A 27,451-nucleotide genomic window follows, 5' to 3' on the forward strand; every position below is an offset into this window, starting at 1 on the left:
ACTAGTATGTCATGTACTATGATAGCACAAGGATACCCAGAAAAACGTTGCTCCATTGCACGCTGAAAGGCTTTACTTGCAGAATTTATCCCAAATGGCATTCTCAAAAATATGTACTTTCCAAACGGAGTACTGAAAGTAATGAGGATTTTTTTGTCAAGCTGAATTTGCCAAAATAAACTCTTTGCATCTAAGACAGAAAAAATAATGGCATTTAGCATCAAGGCTGCAACTTCTTCAACTGTGTGCATTGGATGATGAGGTCTTTTTAGCACTTTGTTCAAATCTCGTGGATCAGTACATATCCTGATGTCATCTGAGCTTTTCTTGTAAGCTACTACCATGGAAGATATCCATTCAGTTGGAGTTTCGACTGGACAAATCAAGCCTTGTCACACCATTTTATCTAACTTGGCTTTAACTCTGTCCTGCATGGCTACTGGAACTTTATGTGCTGGCCTGATAACTGGACTGACATCTGGGTCTAACTTCATGTAGTACACAACTGGAGGCTTGCCTAGTTTGTCTTGGAACAGATCAGCGTAGGTAGAATAAATGTGCTGGGCAAAATTAGAGTAGTGGTCTTTTAAGCTAACATTTTTTTATTTTATTTTATTTTATTTATCATTTGTTGACCAGGAAAGTCCGACTAGGTTCCACAGAGCCTGTTTTCAGTGGAGGCCCGGGGAGAAATGCTCCAGATGCATACCTTTGGAATGTGGGAGGAAACCGGAGTACCCGGAGGAAACCCACGCGAACACAGGGAGAACATGCAAACTCCACACAGAAGGCACCCCAGCCGAGAATCGAACCGGAGAACCTCTTGCTGTGAGATGACAATGTTAACCACTGCACCACTGTGCCGCCCATGATGGACTTATTTGTTAAATGAAAGCAGTCCCATTTTCAAAGTGTTTCTGAGCCCTAATAATGACTAAATGTGCCTCTTGACAACAAAAAATAATAAGTTGTAGCTCCTTCCAGCAAAGTAACATGAAAGCACAACTGAGCCTTCGATATAAATTTCCTCACCTCCATAAGCAACAAGTTTCGCACACCTTGCCAAATCAAGCCTTTCACCTTTACACACTCTAGTAAATGTTTCTGCAGACATAACATTGCACTTGGAACCTGTATCAACTTTGAGCTCTATGGGTTTGCCATTTATCCGACCAGTACATATAGAGGAAACCAAAAGATCTTTTAAAATAAGATTGCAGGAATATATCAGGGACATTAAGAACAAATGTGAAAATCCTGTGGCAGTTCACTATAATAGTGTTCACTGAAGATTTTTTTCTGATTTGATGGTGTGCATATTAAAACATGCTACTGCTGAAAATGCTTTTTTGTTGAAAAATAAATTACTGTTTAAAGAAACTATTTTTATTTTAAAATTTGGCACCCTGACACCTACTGGTCTAAATAGAGAATGCTCTTAGAAAGTTCTTTTATAATGCAATATTTTTATTGGATAATTGTTTTATTATTGTTAATTGATTCTATTATTTAATGCTATGTCATCTTTTGTAATTCATTAACTCCTAGAAGGGGGATTTTGCCGAGGAGCTAGAGTTGTGTTATTTGCTTTATGTTTTTATTTCGGCTTTTCCCGGTTAGGGGTCGCCACAGCGTAACTCCGGTCAGCTAATGATTGGCAGTCGATTTTTTTTATGGTGCCGAGGTGTCAGCCCAATGCCCAACCTTCAACAAAGGCACACCCATTCACGCATGTCTTTCAAACGCCACTCGACCACGGGAGGACATGCAGACAATGCTAATGCTGCAGCCTGTGTTATTTGCTTTATACTCATATTAAACTTGCAATTTTTTTTTTTTTGTATTTGGACTGTTCGGTTCTTTTTATCACAGGCCTTGTTGTTAATTTTTTATTTCTTTGCTTTTCGTGGTTCTTTACAAAATACTTAATTCTTGGCCTTGTAATCAACTGCATTGACCTTTTTATGAAGCACTGACATACCATCAACATAAAATGTAGGCTTGCTAATTGATCAACTCATTTCTTAAAATGTTCCATTTTAATAAAAGGATGTGAGACCTTTGATTTACAAAATCTTTTGAAGTGATTCCATTTATTGCATATGTGGCATTGTTGACCAAAAGCTAAACACTTTTCCCTTTTAGAGTCATGGTTACCACCACAATTACAACAGTTGGCAATGAAACTAGGTGAGCACGCACACCAACCCTTGTGACTTTGCTGAATCACTCTTATGCTTCACTGAGGCTGTGTAAACTCTGGAATTTGCTAGAAAGTTCAGGGGTTTACCAGTGAGTGGTGCAGAGGTTACAGCTGCCATGTATTTGGGCCCGTTGCTTTTAACCACGTGCTGCATACTGTTAACATAAGCTTTATCACTGTGCCTTCTATAGCTGCTCTCATTTGTAAGCATATTTGTGTGCTTTTCTGTAAGCTCGTATATCTGACAAATCTCAGTGGCCTTATTCAAAGTTAATTCACTGTCACGAAACAAAGTCTTTCTCACAGCATAATCTTTTATGCCACACACAAGTCTTTCCTTTATCAACTCATCCCTTAAGTCACAAAATCTGTACATTTTAGCTCTATTTCTCAGGTCAGTTATATATGCTGCAAAAGTTTTACTAGGCTTTTTATCCTTTGTGTAAAATAAATGTCTTTCCATTGTAATATTTGTCTGGGGGGTTACACATTTCTCTAAATTTACGTTTTAAGCACTCTGGGTCCTCCCTTGACTCAGCCGGTACAACAATATGAAGGTTTTCCCCCTCAGCAGCATAAATAGTAGGTGCATACACAAATGAGCTCCTCCCTTTCAGTGTTTTCTGACCCAGATAAATTAAGTAGAGTAAATGCCTTTGTATGGTCATCGTTATCAGAAAATGCAGCCTGTATGAAAATGTCGTACTCTTGCTCAAACACTCTCTACTTCTCAGTAATCTTACTGCCAAACACAAGTGCACTGGGTTTTAGAAATCTATCTGCCATGCCCACAAAGTATACACAAACACTCTAAAAATATGGCCCTTGTAATTATGTACAAACAGTGCTGTGAGCTTGCAATAACATTCAAATGCACAATGTTTGTAATAACATTCAAACGCACAATAAACTCTTCAAAATGCTTTACTTTGCAAAATATGCTCTGTAATGGCTGTCTATGATGTATGCCTTATAATGGCTGTGCTTTGTGAAACAGCTTTACTCTAACATTGCAAAAGCATGTGACCACTTTATACACTTCTGAGAATTCAGATATCTTGGCTTAATATGAACATACATATGCTTTGTGAAAATGGATTTTTTTTTTATTTTATGTAATTTGGACTTCACTGTATTTCAAATATTTTCCATAGTAATTTGAATATTTTTATCAATAACGTACATATCTGTTTATGTGAATATCGTTTAAAACGTTCTGTATGCCCCGTTTCATATTATGCGAATAAAAATAGTGCTGAGCAAGATGTAATGTTTAAATTCATTTCTGACCTGTTTTGTGAAGGTTTACCTTTTTTAGGATGGTCCACTCATTCATATTCCACCAACCATAGCCAAGTGCCTCTAATCGTCTCAGCTGAGCCGTTCCAAACTTCATGCCCCTTGGATATGCCGGCTTTGACTTCAGACCCTTTTAGATATGCTGGTCCTCAGTTTTACGCCCTTTAAACATGTCACTTCTGACACCATGTCACTCATTTGTCTCTAATACAAGTAATAAGAAGACTTTGGATTTTGGTCAGATGCTTTAATACATACAAACACATCAGGATGGACAGCAGCATCTTTAAATATGAACAAACTAACAAACAAAGCTTACATACATATATGTTCACATCTTAACAGCTAACTACAAAATGGCAGTCAGGCTCGCATGTCCTCAGTATTTATACTCTAGTGCAAGCCCTTGGATAACTTCTTAAAGGTATATAGACATACATATTAATCTACAGCTAGTAACAACAAAAAATACATATTCACACCCTGCCATAAACAAAGCACGCATGCACACACACACACACACACACCCACAAGAAAAGGAGGGAGTGGCTACTGCAGCAGTGATCATTCAAACATCTACTTTTATGGTAAGTTTACATACACACGTGTACTACGTTCATGATATTAATCACTGCTGCAGTGGCCTTAGCTATATGGGTAGATGACCCTAGCTTACTACTTTTGGGAGGTGGAAGTAGAGTGGTCCAGGGGCCCCCTGGAGAATGGTCCTGGCAAAGTCTGATGTAGGCCAACAGAAGGAATCAAGCTTATAGTGCTTTATAAAATATGCACAGAAAACCAAGACGCAGCTTCTAGAATACTTCTAGAATCCAACCCTTTCCAAAAAAGCCACTGATGAAGCCAAGGCCCTGGTAGAGTGGACCTCGACCTGGCATGAAATAGTTTTGTTGAGGTAAGTATAACAAAAGGTAATAACCTTAGGAATCTGTTTGGAAATACTCTGCTATGACAAAGGTTATGCCTTCTTCCTACCTTCCCAAGAAATGAACAATTGATCGGAAGATCTCAAAGATTTAGTTATGTTAGGATAGCACCCGAGTTGTCTGTGGGCATCTAAGGTATGCAGTATCCTTTCCCCCTCATTTTTAAGGGAGATGGACAGTTTGGTTTAAAGTAAACCTGGATACTACTTTAGGCATAAAAGAAGGATTAATTCTCAAAGAAACCCTGCCTCTGTGGAAAATGAGATAGGGTTTACTTACCACAAAAGCTTGCAACTCAGATACCCTTCTTGCAGAGATTGGAGCAATCAGTAAAACTGTTTTCCATGTTAAGAACCTTAAGTCATCCAAGTTAGCTGGTTCAAATGGAGAAGCTATTAGCTTTTCTAACAAAAAATTAAGACCCCAAGGAAAGGTCAACGGTCACCAGTTTTCTTGGCGGTGACTTATGATAAAACCCATTTCAGAAACATTTTGATAAGAGTATGCACTGAAAGAAAAGAAACACTTGGCAGACATGCTGAAATTGCTGATAAATGAACCTTGATGGAGGAGTATGAAAGGCAATGGGGTAATAACTCACCCAAGTATTGTAAAACCAGGGAACAACTAGTCCTGAATGGGTGCTGGTTATGTTGTTGGTACCAACCAGAAGACCTTTCCATTTCCCAATATATGATTTTCTAGTATCAGGTTTTCTTGCCTCCATTAATACCTGCTGCAAGTGCTCAGTAAACAGGTGCCTAAAGGGAATTAAGACCCTATCATGCAGTCAGTCAACTGAAGTTGACAGAGTTAGGGAGCATAAAACACCCCTGATCTTGTGTGAGGAAATCCAGTCTATGAGGAAGCTTGTGGTAATTGCCCATGACAGTTTCCAAAATAAAGGAAAAACACTTCTGCCTGGGCCAGAAGGGAGTCACCACACTGATGTTGGGAGACTCCTACTGAATCTTCAGAAGTTCCCTGGATGTCAGTGGAAAAAGTGCAAAACCATACAGGAACATTCCTGTCCAAGGAAAAGAAAATGCATCTGTCTTCCAGGCCTTTCTGCATGGAGTACTGTAGCAGAATCTTACAAGGCAATTTTTCAGAGAGGAGGCAAATACATCTACTTGAGGAACGCTCCACAGATGGATCTAATCTTGGAAGACCTCCTAAGCTAGTTTCCATTTGTTAGGATTTGCCCTTGACCTGCTCAGCCCGTCAGCCAAACAGTTTGCTCTGACAGAATGCAATATATCTGTACAGTGAAATTGTGCTGTGAAACTCTATCCCAACAGTATTGTCTGTAACAACTTCAAGAGTTCCCAGGAGCCAAAGATGATTCAGAGAGTTGAGTGCTTTTATCAGCATAAACATCACTTTTATATTTATGTGCTTGCATCTTTCTTTGGTGTCTAACACACCTTGCACTTTTATTCCTACTGAAACTGCTCTCCATGCAAAGTCTGAGGGGTCTGTGTTGACTAACTGCTTTGGAACAGGGAGGGAGAAGGGGAGACCTGGATTTAAGGATATTTGCCATCTTTACCAACTGGCTTCCCTACTGACAAACCCCAGCACTACGATTTGAAAAGACAAAGGATGTTGGTGCTGGGACCAGAGACTTCAGATACCATTGCATCTTACTCATTTGGAGTTTTTCCAGGAGTATCATGAGGATCACAGATGCCATGAAACCCAAAAGCCTGACATATTCCCATGGAGTGCCCGATATCTGAGTGGAAAACCATAGAAATAGATGTAGATCTAGAGCTATTTTTTTCCTGTGGAGGAAGAACTCTTTGAACAAGGAGTGTGACACCCCAGAAGCACAATCCTGTGTGAAGGAGCCAAAAAAGACTTTTGAATGTTCTCCTCTTGGAATCCCAGCTTGTGCAAGACATGTCTCACAGAAGTGAGAGATTTGTGACATTTTGAAAAAGACTCTACAAAGACAAGCAAGTAGACTAAATATGGAAAATTGTGGATACCGTGTAGCCTGCTATGAGCTATAACTGGAACTAGAAACTTTGCAAACACTCTTGATGCAATGGATAGTCCAAACAGTACGGTAGGCAAGTGATAATGTGATCCAGGCACAAAAAACCTAAAAGAAACTCCTGACGTCTGGATGAATAGGGATGTGATTAGGTTCATAGGAGGTTACTAGGTTAGTGGCCCTAGAGCCTTTACAAGCCTAGTTTCCCCATTTGCTATTTTGGGTAGTTCACAGAATGAATTTATGAACAGAGCGGGTCTGTTATCAATACTGGCTACCCCTGTCAATGACGGACATGGGTGCACCCCAGGGGGGAATTTGTGGTCTGCCATCCAATTATATACATTGACTTTAAAAAGAGTCAATGAGGAGTCCTGTTTTATGTGAACAGGAAGTCTATTCCAGAGAACAGGCAGTCTCTGGGAGACATATTTGTCTCTCCAGCATGTTCTGTTAATGTCACAAGCTAGGGTGAGATCCCTAGAGTGAGTGACTCTTGTGCCATTTGACTTGTGGATGTGCAACATTTCCATTAGGTCAAGGTTGGAGATTGCCCTATAGGCCAAGCACCTCTCAGCAGCCTAGAAGATACAGAGTATAGTGACAGGGTTTCAGCCTCTCCATGTAGGCCATGGTTTGGAGTCCCTGTATTTTCATAGTGAGAAACCTCTGAGTTCTCTCCAGCTTCTGCAGGTGTCTGGTGAGATACATGCAAAAGAATGCATTATGCTCTATTAGTGATCTGATGAGGGTCGAGTACAGTGGAGTTATATTATCCCTTGACCTGGATGCTATCCCTTGCTTATGAGGTGCGTGACATAGAAGGCTTTCCTTACCACTGTGGAAACTTGGGGGTCATAGTTCAGACTGCTATCAACCTGTGATCCCAAGTCTCACACCACTGGGTTAGAAATCAGGAGGTTGCTGTCAATAATGTAATTTGTAGGGAATTCCATTTTGCCAAAGGGAATAATTATGCATTTTTTTTTTGCATTTAGTTTTAGACCATGGCTCTGGCACTAATCATTTGTTTATGATAGCCCTTCTTGTAATATGTTGACATCATTGGGGGACTCAATGATTGCTCGTTTGCAATCATCAGCGAATTTGGTGAGCCAAAGGCTGTCTACTTTGGCCTGGACTTCTAAGAAATAGATGACAAACAGTAAGGGGCCCAGCACAGACCCCAATGTTCATTGGTGACAGGTTTACTGGTGGAGGTGGAGTCACCAATTTTGACAGACTGTGTTCTGTCAGTGAGCCAATTGGCTACCCATCTAGTAACATAAGGGTTAGTTCCTATCTGGAAGAGTTGCTCAATGATGCCAGAGTGGGGAATTGTGTCAAAAGCCTTGGCAAGGTTGAGGTAGGCAGTGTGCACTGTCTCGCCTTCATCCATGTCTTTGGTGGCATTCTCAAAGAAGTCCACCAGGTTTAATAAGCATGATCTACCCTTAACAAAGCCAAACTGGGTTGGGTCCAGCATTTGGAGGTCACCTATGTCCTTGTTGATAAGGTCCATGATAATCCTTTCCATGGCCTTGCAAATGAGGCTGGTTAGACTTATGGGTCTGTAGTTCCCAGGGTCATTTGATGGCCCCCCCTTTGTGCAGGATTACTGTTGCTGTTCTCCATTCTGCAGGAACATAGTTAGTTCTCAAGGTACAATTAAAGAGAATACCATATGGGACCACTAGGTCTTGTTTTAAATTGTTTAGTAAACAACCTGGGATAATTATCTGGTGAGTGCAGAAATGACCTGTTCTCTAGATATACTAGTTAGAGGGCTGGTGTCAGGTATACTTTGGGATATGGTTAAGTGGTGACAGGGGGGGATGAAGTTTGTGCTGAATCTGTCAGCTAGCAGGTTGGTGATATCTTCCGGTGTAGTATGAATGATCCCATCTACAACCAGTTGGCACATGGCTGGGCATTCCCTCTTAGACTTTGAATATAGTTAAAGAATGCCTTATGATTATCCTTGGCTAGGGATGTGATTTTAGTTTCACAATTTGCTTTAGAAGACCTTACAAAAGTTCTGATTTTCTTGTTTAGGGTTAGGAGGGAACTCTTCCTCTGCAGAGTGGTATCCCTGTTGCTTTTGGACAACAGTTCCTTCCTTTTGTTATGTAATCTGTTTATACTTAAAGTCCACCACAGTGCTTTGTTTTTACAGGAAGACCTGATTTTGATCCAGTCAGATACAGCAGAGGTTATGCAGTCGCTTGTGTTTGCACAGGGCACTTATGTCAACTTCTGCATAGTGATCATTGATGTCTGCAATTATAGGTGGTATGAAGCTTTTTATACCACTGCTTAGTAGGCTTTAGTAAGCTTTGGTAAAGCTTTTTTATAGTTTATGTTCCTGTGAGGGTTTCAGTTCCAGTAGCTACTTCAAACAAACCTGATTTGTGGTCTGACCTAACCAGGGAGGGCATCACACATGGGGAAATACAGTGACACCCCATGATGGTGGGTACTATGTCCAGACCATTACAGCCCCTATTGGGGGTGCAGACTATCTGTTCCAGAGCATTTGTGTTAAGTCCAGGACCTCTGGGCAAGTGTGTTTTTGTTGTGCATGTCTCCCAGTCTATGGAAACATAGTAAAAATGTCTCATGATAAAGGTGTTGTGTTGGGCTTTATGGCAAGGGATTCCAGTAAATTGAGGTAGGTGTTGTGCTTATCCTTGTTCATGGTGGGGGATCTATAGCTATCAATGACATGGTATGGTACTTTCTCAATAGTTAATTGGGCATGGAGTAGTTAGAGAATCATGGTGTTTGACCAATCTCGAAGTGCATTTGGTTTTAATGAAGATGGATGCACCTCCATCTTTAGATCTTCATGCGCATTTTGAGGTTTGAACATGTGGAAGGCACTGTAGCCTTGCATGGTCGGGGTGCTGTCAGTGACCTTGAACCATGTCTTGGTAACTGCACAGATGTCAACATCCTCTAAGGTGAATAGTGTTTCCAGGGAGTGCAGTTTCGTGTTTAAACTCCTAGCATTAAGCAGATTGACTCTTAGTTTGTTTCAAATAGATTTTGTTACATTGGAAAATTTGTTGTTTTGACAATGCCCAAAAAAGGCACTATGGGGGAGGCAAGGGCCTTTGCCAGTATCCAAAAGCCTAGGGGGGACAGGTGCAGACTCCTTGCTATCAAACTTGATGACATGCATCTTTTAAATTGAGTATTTCCAGGAAATTTGAATGAGAAAGAAGAGGAGAAAGTCAGTGAAATGAGAGCATTTTGAACTTGGGCAGAGTCTGGTCTGGTGGATGAGGGATTATCTTGTGGAAAGAAAGAATTTCCTGCCACTGCATTTGCAACCCTGATGAATGATCTTCATAACTCATTTGTCTGAAATTATCTGTTGCTAAGGAGAAAAGTGAGGATTCAAACTTTCTGGAAGGGAAAATGGGTTGCCAGTGTGGGAGAAGGGACAAGGTCCCCTAAATAGTCCTTCTAACTTGTTGGACTGTCCTTGGTTTTGGGAGGTTCCAGAATTCTTTTTGGAACCTCCTTGCCATTTCTTCTTAAACAACTATTTATCTGCATTTTATTGAGATTGTTTATCTTGCTTTTTGCCAAAACTGGATAATGGGTTGGAGAACCCCTTAGAAATTTTGGAAAAAATTGGGCTGCAAAATCCTTGATTCCCTGTTTCAGCTTACCCCTTTCGTCACACTTTTTGATCACCTCTGCAGCAAAGGAGCCAAAAATTAAATCTCTATCCAAAGGAGAATTTAAAATCTCATTTTTATCATCATCTGGAAGGTTCTCAGCAATCAGCCAGACAAACCTTCTCAAAACAGTACAAGTGGCCATAGCCCTGGAAGAAGTATCAACTGATTCATACACAAATATCACCTCCCAATTACAATATCTTTCACTTGTACAGAATTAAGGAAAGAGTGGGAGGTGTAGCCTTTATATACTCAGACCATCTAATTTTCTCTCCACTTTCCATTTCTATACCCAGATTTGACCCTGCCAAACTTCTTAATTTAAACTGCCATCTAAACTCACACAAAAAATTGCCATAGCTTCTATCTATATCCCCCCTGGGCAAAATATGCACACCCTTGAAAACATACTCTCACAGGTCTCTCAAAACATAACTTATGAAACCATCATCCTCTGTGATGTCAACATTGACTGGACTAGACTAACAACTACAGCTCTTAACCTCAATATCAGCCTTCATGTTTATACCAATTCATTACCTCCCCTACTCGCTTTAACAAAAACTCCACTACCAGCCATACCCTAGATAGGATTCTTATCTCAGATCCCAGACTCTATCACAAGCTTGGATACTTCTGAGCGCTTTAAGTAATCATTGCCCTATCTATACTGAAAGATAGGGGTCCTGATGGAGAGAGAAAGTCAGCAAGCAAAGGAGCATAGTTGTGCTGAAATTTAATTCATCCTCAAGTCTTGGTGAGTACCTTCGAGAGGTGGACCCTGTTTTTCACAAAATCTCACCAAGGCGACACGGATATATAGACTGTATTTATATAGCATACATCATGGACAGAAGTAAATCAAAAATAAAAAAAGATAGCTGGGTGCACAAGACCCAGGATAAAAAAGTGCCCAATCCAGGTAGGCGCACTGGTGCCAGGACTGGAAAAAATGACAGTGTAGAATCCTCAAAATACAGAAACAATCCTACAATGGGGCCAGGCCAGGCTCAGGGGGAGGATGGCCCCCCTGTTGTAGAAGGAAGTAGTAGTCCACAAAAACGACAAAAACTGATTGGCCAAAGAAGAGCCATAAAGATGACAGAGTGGACTATTGAGGATAAGAAAGAAATTATGTATTGTTACTATTATGTAAAAAGCCCAGAATTTCCCCGACACAAGATATATAAAATGATTAAGAGAGAAATTAGAGGAAAGAAAAATACTTCCACAGGAAAAACTGTTACAAGCTTCAAATAAGAATTTGTGTTCATTAATACAACAGATTTTTGAAACACAGTATATAGATCAAGAAACTTTGATCTCTTTGGAAAAAGAAGCCTCTGAGGAAGTGAGAAAATATAAACAAAAAACCTAGAGATATTTGAAAAATATAAAAAAGAAACATGGACATGGGAAAAAAAGACAGATTTGATATGGTGCAATATTTATGCAAAGGAGAAAGTCAAGTCAACTAATATACAGAAGGCAGTTTCAAAGATATTCGAAGAAAAATACAAGCAAAGGCATCCAGATGTGGAAAATTTCACAGTAAAAAGACTAAAAGCACAAAGATTTAATGTACAAAAGATGATTAGTAAAGTAGAAGTTAAAGAAATAGAAGCTGAAGTTATGGAGTGCCTGCAAAGTGAAGGATTTAATGTAGAAAGTCTAAAACAGACTACATCACAACATGATGGAGTGAGTCCCCAGAATAAGGAAAAGCAAGAAGATCAGGAGACATGTGAAGAAGAAATATGGACAGGGGAAAGGAAAAGAGATTTAATATGGTGTAATATTTATGCAAAAGGGAAAGCAAAACGAACTAATACAAAAAGAGCTAACTAATACAAACAGAGCTAACTAATACAAAAAGAGCAGCACCAAAGATATTTGAAGAAAAATATAGGCAAAGAAATCCGGATATGGAAAACTTTGCAATGCAAAAAATAAGACGACTAAGAGGAAAAGTAGAAAAAGAGATTAGTAATGGAGAAGTCAAAGAAATAGAAATTGAGGTAATGGAACAGCTGGAAAGAGAAGGATTCAGTGTCGAAAATCAAATGCAGAAAGCACCACAACAGGACAGAGCAATGGATATCCAACTTGAGGGGAAACCCGTGGAACAGGAAGCAACAGGTCAGGTGCCATATCAAGATATTTTGGAGCCTTCCACAGGAAACCAGTATAAAAGTTCACTTGAAGCTAGACAGGAAGGAAAGGAACAGGAAACTGTGGAAACTCTGATGCAGTCAATGTTGAGGAGTGATAGGCCAGTGAGTTTCCATATGACAAAACAACAGATGACACAGGATGAAATTGAAGAGAATGTGCCACAAGAAGATGTTATAGAACTTTCTATAGAATCCCCGCAGGAAATGGAAAACAAGGGATGTGCCCTCAGTATGGAAGGAAAAAGAGTTAAGAGAAGAGTTGCTTGATTTAATAGACAAAGACAGATATATCAAGATCAATGAGAGAAATAGACTGCAGAAGGTTAATAAAACCCCAAAAGTCAGAAGCTTGATAAAACAAATGAACACAGTAATTAGGACTGTCTATAGAGATCCATGTGATATAACAGAAGTAAACAGAATATATTACTGTGCTGCTAAATTAATAACTGATAAAAGTCTACCACAGGAACATAGGGTAGTAAGGGAAAAGGGGGAGCAAAAGCGAATACCATCATGGAAATATTGAATAGAGAAAACTATAAAGCAGCTAAGACAAGAAGTGTCATTGTTAGAAGATTATAGAAGAGGGAACAGATCAACAAAAATATTAAGAAAGATAGATGTGATAAAAGCAATGTGCAGTATTAGAACAGACCAGGATCCATTATGCACTATTGGAGACAACAAACTAAAAATTTCAAAACAGGCAGAAAGTCTCAGAAGATACGAAGATAAATATAAAGGAAAAGCACAAAATAAGCAATTTACTGATGACCCAAAAAAGTTTTATACAGAATTTGGAAATAAGGTAAAAGGTAAAAGGAATTGATAGACCACCGAAAAAAGAGGAAGTAGGTACATTTTGGAGAAGTATCTATGAAGATCCTGTGGAACATAAAGATGCTAAATGGATAGAAGAAGTAAAAGAAAAAATAAGAAATTTAACGGTACAGGATATGAAATGGGATGAAATACCAACCAGAGAGATTGAAACAAAGTTGAGAAAAGCCTCTAATTGAAAAACCCCAGGCCCAGATGCAGTACCTAACTTTTGGCTTAAAGTATTAACTTCTTTACATGAGGATCTAGCTATGAGTAAGAACTATTTATATGCACACCCCGAATAGACACCGCATTCATTAACAGGAAAAATAATGCTTTTACTTAAGAGTGAACCTGCAAGCTACCCTAAAAATTATAGACCAATAACTTGTCTTCCGACAACGTATAAACTATACATGGGGAATGATGGTGACACAGTCTATAGTCATTTAGAAGAAAACTCAATTATGGCAGTAGAACAAAAGGGCAATAAAAGAAAGCCATATGGAACAAAGGATAATTTTTTGTTAAATAAAGTTATAGTGGAGAACTGTACGAAAGTGAAGAATCTAAGTATGGCATGGATTGACTATAAAAAAAATTTGATAGCATCTCACATTCATGGATAAAAGAGTGCTTAAAAATGTACAAGGTACATCCTACACTGATTGATTACATTAGAGTAACCATGAAACAGTGGCAGACCACTTTGCAATTAAGCCATGATAAAGGACAGATTGTTATTCCAGGGATAAAAATCCAAAGGGGGATATTCCAGGGTGACTCCCTGTCACAGTTGCTATTTTGCCTTGCCATTAATCCATTAAGCTGTTTACTTAACAGCTTAGGTCATGGCTATAATTTGGCTTCTAGAAAACAACAGAGTATAATAACCTCTCATCTTCTAATTGTCAATGATTTAAAATTGTGTAGTTCATCAGATGAGGAATTGAAAGCACAGCTACAGGCTGTCAAAACTTTTTCAGATTATATTGGAATGTAATTTGGTCTTGATAAATGTGAAAAAGTAACCTTTAGGAAAGGAAACTTGCAGCATCAGGAAAACATCAGTTTGGGGAAAGAATGTGATATAAAAGAACTTGAGCAAGAGGGGGTGTATAAATACTTGGGAATTGATGAAGGATCAGCAATAAAACATGAACAAATGCGAATAAAGCTTAGTAAGGCTTTAGAAGACTTAAATTAATCCTGAAAACAGCACTGACACCTAGGAACAAGATCCAAGCTATAAATCAATTTGCTCTTCCTGTCCTAACTTATAGTTTTGGAGTGACTGATTGGCCCCAAAAAGTGTTGGACAGATTGGATATTAAAACAAGAAGGATGCTTCATGCTCACCAAATGATTTATAAAAATCAGTGTATACCAAGATTGTATATTCCCCGTTCTGAAGGAGGGATGGGCCTCCTTGAAATTGATTACATGTATAGATCTGCAATCGTGGGACTCCACACATATCTACTGACCTCACAAGATCCAAATGTGGTGAAAGTTTTGAAACATGAGGAGAATAAATCTAAGATGACATCTCTGCTTAATTTAGCAGAAGTATATCGACGTCAAGCAGGAATGGAAATCAAACAAGAAGTGGATAAAAATCCGGCAGCAATTGAATGTGCTAAAACACAAAAGAATACAAGGTGAAGGACCAGATGAGAAGGCAAGAAATGTGGAAAAAACTTAAATATAGTTGCAAGTATAGAAAACTTCTGGAAGAGCCTCATGTTGATCAAGAACGAACGCAGGAATGGTTAAGGAGAGGTGAATTTACACCAAGAAATGAAAGGTTAATATTGGCAGTCCAAGATAGTGGGCTGTGTACACGCCGGTTTACTAAGTCCATTGAACATGTGGGAGAAACAGACATATGTATGTTTTGTGGAACCGAATTGGAAACGGTCACACACCTTATTGCTGGTTGTGACTCTCTAAAGGTAGAGGGACTGTATACTGAAAGACATAATAATGTGGCAAGATTGTTACACTGGAGATTGTGCACACATTATGGTATCGAAGTGGCTGAAAACACTGGAAACATGAGCCACAGAGAATCATAGAAAATGATGAAGTTTACATCACATGGGATCACCCAATACCAACAGTCCAAAAGACAGATGCTATAAAACCAGATATAGTGGTCCAAGAAAAGAAGAAAAAAGTAGCATTGATCAATGAAATCGCCACACCTAGTGACTACAGTGCCTTGCATAGAGAGAGAGACAAAGTCATAAAATACCTCAATCTGCAGGCAGAAACAAGAGCCATGTGGAAGAAAGATACCCAGCAGTTCCAATAGTAGTAGGAGCAACTGGTCTTATAAAAAAGAATTTACAATCATATTTAGATATGTTACCAATTCATGTAACACCGTACGAATTGCAGAAGGAGTCATTACTGGGCACATTGCGCCTGCTGTGAAGAGCACTTTTGGCTAACATCAAAGAGTGAAACAATACTAATTTCATGAACTTTAATCGTACTTTGACTTAGGAATGGGGGTCCATTCCCGTCATGGTATTAGAAACCCAAAAGACTTGGAGAAATTAAAAAAAAAAAGATACCCCCTGCATCCTCCCAAAGACCACCTATATAGAGACTGTCGTAAACTTGCCAGCTTCAACCCAGATTCTTTTAACTCCAAACTATCAAACATAAACTGATCCTTCCTTCACCAACTCCCTCTCAATGAAGATGCCAACTCCCTCAACCAGATTTTCCTAGACATACTTAAATTGCTAGCACCTACCAGAAAAATCAAGATAAAATCTAACTTTGTCCCTTGACTCACTAAAAATACCCGCAGCATTATGCACAAAAGAGATACTGCCTGAAAAGACTGGGTCAAAAATAAATCCCATTCTCGACTTCAAAAATACAAACAGTTCAGAAACCTGTCTAAAAAACTAGTTAATAACAATATGAAATATTTCTTATGCTCCACCCAATCAAACTCGCATAATAATCTAAAAAAAATTCTGGACAACCATTAATAAATGTATTTATTCTGCCACCCCTACCACACCTAATCCCTTCCCCCAAAATACCTCTACTGACACTGACACCCTTCTAAACAACTACTTCATAGATGCTATCCAAAATCTAACTCAGAATAACCATACCTCCTCCCTCCCCTTCATCCCACAAAATACCACCTTCCAATAGATTCTCATTTTAACCTGTTCCCACCTCTTACATTAAATATCTCCTGCACAAGCTCAAACTCAAACCTTGCTCTCCCTCTGCTGATAAATAGATTCATAGATTCATAGATTCTATGAATCTATTAAATATCTCCTGCACAAGCTCAAACTCAAACCTTGCTCTCCCTCTGCTGATAAATAGCCTCCCTACTTTCTCAAAATTGCTGTAGAATCCATTGCCTGTCCTATCTCTATGCTTATAAACAGATCCATTAAGAAGCCTGTGTCCACGGTATATGGAAATCCCTCTATACATTCCCTCTACATAAGGGTGGTAACTCCACTGACCCTTCCAACTTCAGGCCTATCGCCATTCTGTCCCCTCTTTCCAAAATTCTGGAGAAATGCATACATACCCAGTTACTAAAACACCTGCTAGACAACAACTTGCTCACCTCCACCCAACATGGTTTCAGGCCTCACAACAGTACTTCCACAGCATTACTCTCTTTCACTCATACAGTAGCAAAGGCCTGTGACAATAACATGCTCATATGCTGTCTATTCCTTGGTCTCTCAAAGGCTTTTGATACTGTTTCTAACTCTAAACTTCTTAAACTCTCTGACCTCAAACTCTCCAAACTCTCTGACCTCAATCTCTGCAGCTCCTCAGTTAACTGGTTCTCCAGCTATCTCTACAACAGACAATAATCTGTTCGTTGGCAAACTGACCTCTCCCACTTTTGTTCAGTTAACACAGGAGTTTTACAAGGCTCACTCCTGGGCCCCCTCCTATTCAACATCTTCACAAACAAACTATATTCTGTTTGCAAACTCTCCACTCTGTTACAAAATGCTGATGATTCCACACTCATCACCACCACCCATAGCATTCCTGACCTTTTCAGACTCACCCGGACACCTTCTCAGCTGTTGAAACTTGGCTATCTGATGATCAGCTGGTACTTAATCTCCAAAAAAATAAAACTCCTTCTATTCTTTCCCAAAACACTGGCACCATACAAATCGTCCTTTCTTATCACCTCCCTCAGTAAAACTGTCATTAAAGCTGAACCTCATACTAAACTACTTGGCACCATAATGGATGATGAATTAAAATTTGACCTACATATCCAACGATGCATAAAAAAAACACCAGAAACATGGCCTTCTCTATAGAAATAGGAAATTCCTCACACCTACCTCTAAAATATCTCTGGCACAGTCACTCTCCTTACCCACTTTACTCTATGCTGCCCCTGTCCTTACTAACATTCAATCTACTCTCTTCTCCATACTTGACCAAAGATACAATAAAATAGCCAGATTTGCTGCAAATCTTCCTTATAACTCTCACTACTATCGCACTCTCCAGAAGCTTCAATGGCCTGAATTCTCTCATCAACTACTAATTATACTGCCTCTGTTGAAAATGGACATTAATCCAGTTGGACTCCCCCTGTCACCAAATGTAAATAAATAAATGTAATACAAATCACAGATTCTGTCCTTTACAATCCATCATCCTGCCCTTCCCTCACACCTTGTGTCCTACTACACCCCCTCTGACATCTCCACTCATCTGACAGACATCTTCTCGACATCTATAAATCCAAAAAGAACATTGGAAAGTTACTTTACAAGTACAGCATAGCACGTCTGGAACACTGTTCTCCCTAACCTAAGAAATATCTCTCAACCACGCCAGTTTAAAAAAGAATTAAAGCACTGCTTCCTATATACTTGGTCCTGCCCATGCCAAACTCCCACTTGACATCTGTGTAGTCTCTGCCTCCCCACTTTTTTTATATTCATGCCTCTTCAGATCTTCTAACTTATTTATTTACCTTCTATCCGTCTCACTCTCTCTCTCCTTACCTCTCCCCCTTTCCACTTGACATATGATTCAGCATCTTCTTTCCATTTTCTACATGTTTATCATCTTCAGACAAATCATTTACATTGAAATTATATATTTACTACTGTTTTTACCACTACTTAATCATTTTCCTGGTAGCACTGTTGTTATATAGGTTATAATTACAGTGTCATTCATTGTTACAGTAATTGAATTTTTTTTCTTTCCATGTTGCATTTTTAGATATTTTTCTTGTTGATTCATAATGAAACTTGTCTCCCTCGATTTGTGAATTGAATGTATCATCTTTTTATCTATTTGTAATTTTTGTATATGTATTTTTGGAGCTTTTCTCCTTAGGTCTCCACTGAAAACAGGCCTCTGGCCCAGATGGACCAACCTGGTTAACAAATGTCAAATAAATAAATATAAATAACTGTAAAGAATGAGTAGTGACATGTACAAGAGAAGAAATAAATTTAAAGCAGGTTTTTCCATCAAGAAGAAACTGCAGACAAAACTCTCCTCATACTTCCACCATTCATCAGAACAAACTTTAACATTCGAGCCTGACAATTCAAAACTTGACTAATCAAAATTGCAGAAGCATACGCTTTTTTCCCATATGTATCAATCTTTCCATCCTTGTCAGAAAGAGTAAAGTTGGAATTAACTAAATGTTTAGCAGCAGTAGGATTAACTAAAGCTGTAGTTGTGTCAGGTTTGGGAAGAGGGTAAAGAGGGTATAAAAACTAAAAAGAAGAGGTTTGGGAAGAGGGTATAAAAACTAAAAAGAAGAGTAACTTTATACATCTTAGCTACTCTTTTAGGGGCACCTGACTGAATATAAGGAAAACTGCAGGCAGTAATACACACATCTTCCAAAGCTGACAAAACTGCAGGAATAGGTGAAGGTTCTGGAAATTCATTCTGTAAAGCTCATAGTATTTTCTGAGAGACTGAGAAGCCTCAGTGTTCTCCCATTTAAAACACTGCAGTGTCTCAAATTAGTCTCAGAGAAAGAGAATCCCTCACAATGAGAATCAGAAACTAAGCTATCCTGAGTCTGAATCAGAATTTGAGGAGAAAAGCCTGCATCTGTCCCTTCACCTTTCTACCCAGATTCAGAATCTTAAATCACTTCAAGAAAAGATTTATCCCTCTTTCTTTTACCAGAAACTGCTTTACAAGGAGACTCAATAACCTGAATTAAACCATGAGCCAAACCCAGTTGACTATTCCAGTCCAAAGAAAATTTGTGGAGGAAGAGGATTAGATGCATAATTAGTTTTCTGTTTCTTTTTGACAGGAAAAGTCAGGCCAACAGTTTTATTAATGGCCACAGTAGCTTCCCCAGGGAGGAGAACAACATTTTGACAAAACAGGGAAGCCTTCTCTATTCCCTCTACTTGGACCAACAAGAGTGACTTTCCCTTGCCCACTGAGGGAACCCCAAAAGCTACAGAGGATGTGGCTAACCCCCCAGTCCATAGTGGCCTACACCAGAGGAATTAGGGTGAGTAGTCAGAGGAACAAATAATGGCCAAAGCAGAGTCACCCACCTGCAGCTCAAGCAACTTGCTAGCCTGCTGTGGTAACAGGCTGTTTGCTTTACTTTTTATTGTTTTGACTGGATAGATGGAGTGACCATGGGACCAACAGTTTGTTGTGTTGTTTTCCCCCGGGGAAAGAGGTACCATTTTTAGCTTGACAATCAGCAAAAGTCAGTAAAAATAAAAAGTCTTTAAACGTCACTTTTTTCATATAATATACAGTAAAGAGCATATCTTTTAAACAGTTGCAGTATTTCATCATTAATATATTTGTAGAGTAATGAGAAGGTTATGCCAGTACTGTGTGTCATAATTATACACAATTACTTAAAATATGCAGCAAACTAGACTGTGAAATCAACCAGTCTCTAACACAATGAAAATTTATAAACAGCAAATAAACACTCAATTGCCTGTCTTCACAAGACCTGCACGATGACTTTTCTATCTTCATCCTATCTTCACATTCATTCTTCTGGAGGCAAGAGCCAGATGGCCCATTTGTTACTTTCTGGGGAGCCTCATCAGTCCATTCATTCTCCCTCTATGGTGAAATTCAGGAAATAGGGAAAAGGCTAACCACAAGTCCTGGAAGAGATGCCTACCCTTCCTCTTGAAGTAATCACAACATCCGCTCTCTTTGTGATCCACATGGTGCTGCATGTGTGGTAGTTGTGCACACCTCATGAAGCATATGCTCAGCAGGCTGGAACCTTCAGGTGTAACATCTAGTGCTCCTTCCTTCTAGATGTAATTCAATGGGTGAGCCAAAGCAGGTTCTCTCAACCCAAGATAAGTATGCTGCCATCCTCCGGTTCAAGCCCTTCCAAGGTCTGAGCTAATAATTAAACATGTATAGACTGGTAGACAGTCATGGCTTCATCCCCCTGTTCCACAGGGCTTGGTCTGAATGAATTACAGTCTTAATCATCAATAATTGGACGGGATATCAGATTCCATCTACTATGAAGAATGTCTGCCATTTTACTTTTGGGACCCTTGATTCCTGGATCTTGGTGCATAATGGTGTCCCTGTAGTTTGTAGCATATGACCTAATGGAAGACAGAATTCAACATGCAACAGCTTGAAGGAAAGTGAGGCAAACATCAGTGTGTCATGGGCAGTAACAGGGAGCCACATAACTTTCTCTAAAGAATGATGCTCACTGACTTCAGAAAGAGAGATAAAGCTACGGTTTCCTATGAAACCATCGAATTTACACTACATCGAGAATGACTACATCGAGACTAGACCATCGAAAGTACATAACAGCGAAAACAGAAATCGTCGACATTTAAAACATCGACTACATGGAAAGTGCAGAACATACAGGAGAGAAGTTATAAATACAGTTATACTACACTACATAGCATACACACTAGCCCTGACCCAAACCCTAACCCTAAGATCCGACACTATCGCACACTTCACCTACCTGCACCTAACCTAACTCACTTACCCACCCCTAGCCCAAGCTCCGACACTACGCACACTTCACCTACCTGCACCCTAACCCTAACTCACGTACCCACCCTAGCCCAAGCTCCGACACTAACGCACACTTCACCTACCTGCACCCTAACCCGAACTCACTTACCTGACCACTCCTACCTCTGTCACTGTCGCACACTTACCGGGTCGCGATCACACATTACCCTTGTCGGTCTTTCCGCTGTCGGCGAATCACCCTGTCGGTATACGTACCTGTCGGTTATCTGGCATCGGTGATTTCTGCGTCGGGGAATCGGCGGTTCGGTCTTTAGAAGGGGACCCGTTAAACATACACAAGTGCTGTGACATTTCATTTTCGATGCTTTGGAAGTCAACGATTTCCGTTTTCGATGGTTTGCAATTTCAATATAGAAGTCAAGATCTTCTCATTTTCGATGTAGTGTAAATTCGATGGTTTCATAGGAAACCAAAGCTACATATCCTATCAACTGTGGTTTGAAGAACACCAGTACTGCAGAATGAACTGAGAGTAATGAAAAGGAAGGTATAACTTAACCTTCATTTATGCAGGTTTATGCCAATGATCCTTCTACAGTCACATGTGAAAAGAAAGTGAGTTTGTAACTCAGCTTAGTTCAGCACATCATTATCACATTTTCACATCACACAGTGTCAAACAGATGTTAACAGACATGTGAATCTTTTCTTAAATGTGTAGTTCTAATATCAGAACTTAAGAGGGTAACAGGTAGCATTAATACCAAATAAAGTGCATTATGCGGAGATAATGGTCCACCCAAGGGTAGGTCCACTATCACCTTGTAATATCCATCCTAAAGAACATTGGTACACTTAAAATGGCCTTTTTTATCTGAATGTTTTATATGTATTGCACCTTGCACAGGGAATTTGTGTATATTTCTAAGAAAGAACAGACTGTTGCAGTCTCTCCCTCTTACTCTCTCTCATTTAAGGATTGTTTGCACCACTGTGGTAAAAGCTTCTTAAATGCACTGCATTTTGTAGGAAGTTATATTTATTTACGATTTTATTTTTAGGAGGGATCACATTTTTCCACTGCGGTGTTTATTAATAATGTACCTTACTATCCCTGGAATTTAATTTGCATATTTCATCTTTCACATTTGGGTGGCTTTATCTTTATTTGACTAATGACTACTACTGGTTTTATTACTCCACTCTAATGGGAGTATGGGTGCATGTTGCTGTTTGTGGATTAGGGTTAGAGTAAGGGTTAGGAAAGGCAATAAATTTAGTGTTGTGCATCTGTGCTCTAGTATGTGACATGTCCCTGAGTGTCTTCTGTTTTGGTAGTGTGATTCTGATACTTGCGTATTGTCGCAACCAGATTTTCACAGTTGTGAAATTCGCCTAGTTGAACTGAAACGATGGCAAGAAACACTGTAAGGCGTCAAAGTCCTTTTTGCTGAAGAGAAAGTTTGGATTAGCTTCAGGAAGACAAACAATTTAAAAAATCCTCTTCCTGATTTGCGTGCATTACAGACTCACACTTGAACTGTCATGGCTGCTATCATACTGACAAATGAAATGTGTAAGTACAGATTGTTCCAGTTTCTAAAAAGGGTGTAAGAGCCAGTTTTAAATTCTGTCCCTATATTGTATGGGTCAAATTTCACAAATGTGATTTATTATTAGGAAAACGCAGAGCACAAGGGATGAAAGACTTTACAATAAGCTTTATTTCCTGGGTTCAGTATTTGCTGGCCTTTTTTTTGTTTTAACATGTCTGTCTCTCCAGTACCTTGAATGCACTTGGGCACATTGATACCTCTCAAGTGTCCAGATTTCTGCCTCATATTTTTAAAGTATTCCTTGCAAAATCTCTGGTTTCCGACTCATCATCGAGTGTTAATGTCAGTAAATAATGGCGTGCATTCCTTTTCAGACTTCATCTCCTTCAAAGACAGCAGAGACTCCCACAAGGAAAGTGTGTGTTGTACTTTGCCACTGCATGCTTCTTTTCCAGTTCTCTATGAATTTTTGTATGTTGAATTAGATTCCTGCCATCTGACTTGTGGTCAGCTTTGCTTGATTTAGGCAGTAAACATGAAAGGAAACAAAAAACAGGAAGAATAATACCAGCTTTGGAAGGTGATTGCGAGAACAGGTAATAGCAGCATTGCTACACTGTATATGATCACACTGTTTAAGTGTCGATAGAAACTAGCTGTGTATGTATACAGCTTAGTCTGCTCCTGATACTTATCCACTGTAATCCAAAAGTAGAAAAGACTTTGAAGATCACTTACATGCAGTCGTTTCACTTGAATTTTCCGAAATTCGTGACCGCAAAATATCTGGTTGCGATAATATGTAAGTACCATGGTTCCTGTGGTATGGTGTAGGTTTAGGGTTTGCACATATTAGTAAGGTAGTGCAGGTCTGTGTATTCTTATTAATGTATGCTAACCCTAATCTTGACCATGCCCCTAAACCCGACCCTACCACTTACCATAGGGAAAACCCTTTCCACAACATTACTACTATTCTGACAAAGCATTTTGGAAGTTAGCAGTAGGGGTTTGGTTAGCTGATCATAAAAGGAAACCATCTGTTTTCATTTTCTGAACAGTTTCAGTCTTTTTTGGGGGGCTAAGTATTTTTCATATTGCTGGCATAAATCACCTGCGTTTCAATGCTTGGGAGCTTTGATAGTTCAAAACACACACACACTTCTCAGAGATCATTATTTGTGCTGTGGTATTGCTGTAATTCAAATACCATTTAACGGTAGCTTTTTGAGTGATTCAAAAGTATGCCTGATTCAATAGCATTACTGTGCCATTTGTAGAAATGTTGTACTAATGCTTCTGATGCCAGTAATGTTGAAAGGGAATGTTTAAACATTTGCTAGGCATCACTTTTATTTACATGACTTGATTGAGGTAATAGCCTGCATACAATGGAGAAAAGTCAATATGCTGCAGAATGCAGACTTTTGCTTTAGGAAGCAGCATTATGCTCTACTTAACAATATTCATCAAGGCGAATACCAAAAAAAAAACAATGGTCAGCTATAAATAAATTTCATAGCAAGGCTTCTCTCTGAGGTCTAAAATGAGCTAGCTTTACATGTCATCCCGCAGTCCCCCATACTTACAGACATTCTGTTTGCAACAATGGACTGTGATGGCATAATTCTTTAATGTATGCAGATCACAAATGAAAGTTACAATAATACATGCAATTGTACGTCATCAACTATATATGCAAGAGCTGTTATACCAAGTTTTTAAAATGAACCTGGAAGAGATGTAACTAATGATTTACCAATCTGTTTGAAACCAACATTTGAGAATAGTAATACCATCCTGTTAAGAAAACAAGTTGTCCAAGTGTTCATCTCTAACCCTCCAAAACCGTGCCTTCTAAGCCTGTTTTTATTCTTCCAGGATTGTGATATTCTACCCTTCTTAACCTACGCTTAATGTTTGCTGGGATGACAAAACCTGTAAATGCATTATTAAAAGTGAAAACAAAAAAAAAAAACAGGAAATTCTTTCCTGATCCCTAATGTAATTGTCATTGTAAGTCAGCAGATCTTGTTCCTATAAGCAATCCAAGCATTTTGCTTTTATGAGAGAGAGCCCAATTGACAAACAGAACAGAATTTCAGTGCTTAACACTGCTTGCCTAAACATACACAGACTACTTTAGATCCCTCCCTTCTTCGTATTTCCTGAGCATATTCTATCTCAACTCATTTCTCTATAAACACCCACTCCCAATGCTATTTATTCTATCCTACTTATCTCTTCCCCTTTATTTTTTCCTATCTAATTTCTTTTGTACAATCTTTTTTGTATTTGGCATCCCCTTTTAGTTATAACTGGCTTGTGAGCACTCTTTTTTAGTGAATAAGACCATGAGCTTATTATTAACAAGAAAGACTGAGGTTCCTGGAGTAAAATGGCTGCAGCCATGCCTTAATTATAGTTATTAGTTCAAAGGTATATTTCAGATGAATCATTCTAAGCCAATGAATTAACCAGACATGTACAAGATGACAAATTGCAAAGGCAAAGCACTGCACAAAAACATTGTCAATAACATCCTGCTATGGGGTCAATTCAAATGTCATCTCACCATATTACTATTTCACGATGCCCCATACTAGTTACAATGGGTTACCCTTCTCATGGATTCCATAAATACCAGTCTTTTTGCACCAAGCAATAAAATCTTAGAAGGACAACATACTCAAGCACTCCAGAATTCTGCCATTCATGCACAAATGATTGAATTGCAATTCTCCCCCCAATCACATTGGTACTCTATCACTTGTAAAGGTAATAAAATGTCAGATATAAAACATGCAATCACTCCCCATCAAATACTTTCCACCAATCATGTAAAAATATGGGTTCTAAACATCCACTGAGTGTTTCAAAGTAAAGGTTGCCTGTCTCATTACTAACTTCTTTATAAACCCATTTAATAGTGTCTTCATTTTGTCCACTGTCAAAATATCACCTACACTGTCATATTTCCAGTAACTCTCCTCTAAATCAGCTTAGTATACTTTGAGGATACCAGCTTGAACTTGTCCAACCATGTCATGAATATCTCTTTTTAAGAGCACCAGAAGAAAACAGTTAAATCATTCCCCCAACATGAAGTAAAATGGCCGAGATCCCAGGAATGTTTTCTTGTCCTGCAAGCTCTGGCAAACTTGAATCCATTGTATGCCTCTGGTCTCAGACCAATGAACGTGGACTCCCTGATGACGGAAACCTAAATTCTAACTGGGTTCCCCATAGCCTGTAATACTTGCTGCTGTATATGAAAGAATGGCCAATCATCCAAGCTTCTTAGACAGAAAATTTGTTTCCTGCAACAGAACAAAAACAATACAGTTAACTGTGCACACAAACACATTTATATATTCATATTATTTATTTCTGCTGATTGGCAACTTTGCCCAGGCAATGTTCAAATTCAATGGAAGCCCAAAGGGAAAAAAGCTCCAAAAGCTGGCAATGTATGAACAGGAGTATTGAAAACACTGTTGAAAGTACAACATTATGAAAAAGCATAGACATTGCATCGATACAATAATGTACAAGGGATTGTAACATACAGACACTAAACAAGACATTCAACAGCAAAGATACGTACAATATATCATGTTTAACACATCAACATTAAAATCAAGAATAGAAGTGTTAGTCTTCAAGAAGAGTGCTAAGAGAAGAAAAGGCGTACACACTAAAGTTGGCAAGGAACATACACAGATGTGAATCAGTTAATGAGGTAACACCATAGCTAGAGGCAGAAAAAAAATAAATTATAATATGTTTCCATATAGTCCCTCTGACCTACTGGTAATGAATCAACTACAATGGAAGGAAACTGGGATAAAGACGCACATGAGAAGGGAACCAGGGACAGTTACTGATGGAAGTGTGGAAAGAAGGGGAAGTGATATAAATAAGGATATGTGATATGCTGGGAAGAGGTGTGTGCAGAAGCAAAGAATACAAGGATAAAAGTGAAGCAGAATAGTACTATGGAAATCAAATAACATGGTCATTGGAACTTACAGGATTGAGAATAGGAGGAGAGGAAGCAGGATGGATGACAGATGAATCACAGATAGGATCAGTATCAGCTTTTGTATTTAAATCCACCTTGGCAATGGAACTGAAAACAAGTCTCAAAATAACATACTTATTAAGAGATTTCTTGAAAAGTGCTGCACAGAGAAATGAAGTATAACAAAATGTGTCCTGGTACAGAAAAGCTAAAAAAGCAACAAAATAAGGTAGTCGCCTTTTTCATAGTGAATCTTTCTAAATATGCAAAGTTTGTGTGCTAAGATTTCTTTGGAACAGGCTTACAATTTCTTGGTCTTCAAGAAGTATGATTTGTTTCCAAGTAAACTATAATACCATGTACAATGCAATTTCTTAGATGTTAATGTGTAAGAAAGACTGCTAAACTGTTCAGTCTGTAATGGTTGCATTATTTGTACATTTATAAGTAATATTTTTTTTTTTTGGGGGGGGGGGGGATACCCAAGCATAGGAAAAAAACAGCACCAAGCCTAGGGTAGCCTTCAGACCAAACTCCTTAATGATGTACTCCTGGAGCAATGACTCAAATTCAAAAGATACATAAAACATATGCCTTAGTATTCCCACCTTAAAATGAAAGCCCTGTGCTGGAAAACTAGATGAAACTCAGTATTTACCACTAACTGCTGTGGGCTTGGAGAGCAGCTCCAGGTAGAGTTTTCCCCATCC

This window comes from Protopterus annectens, chromosome 10.part0, assembly GCF_019279795.1.
Source record: "Protopterus annectens isolate FY-2018-M chromosome 10.part0, PAN1.0, whole genome shotgun sequence".
NCBI lineage: Eukaryota > Metazoa > Chordata > Ceratodontiformes > Protopteridae > Protopterus > Protopterus annectens.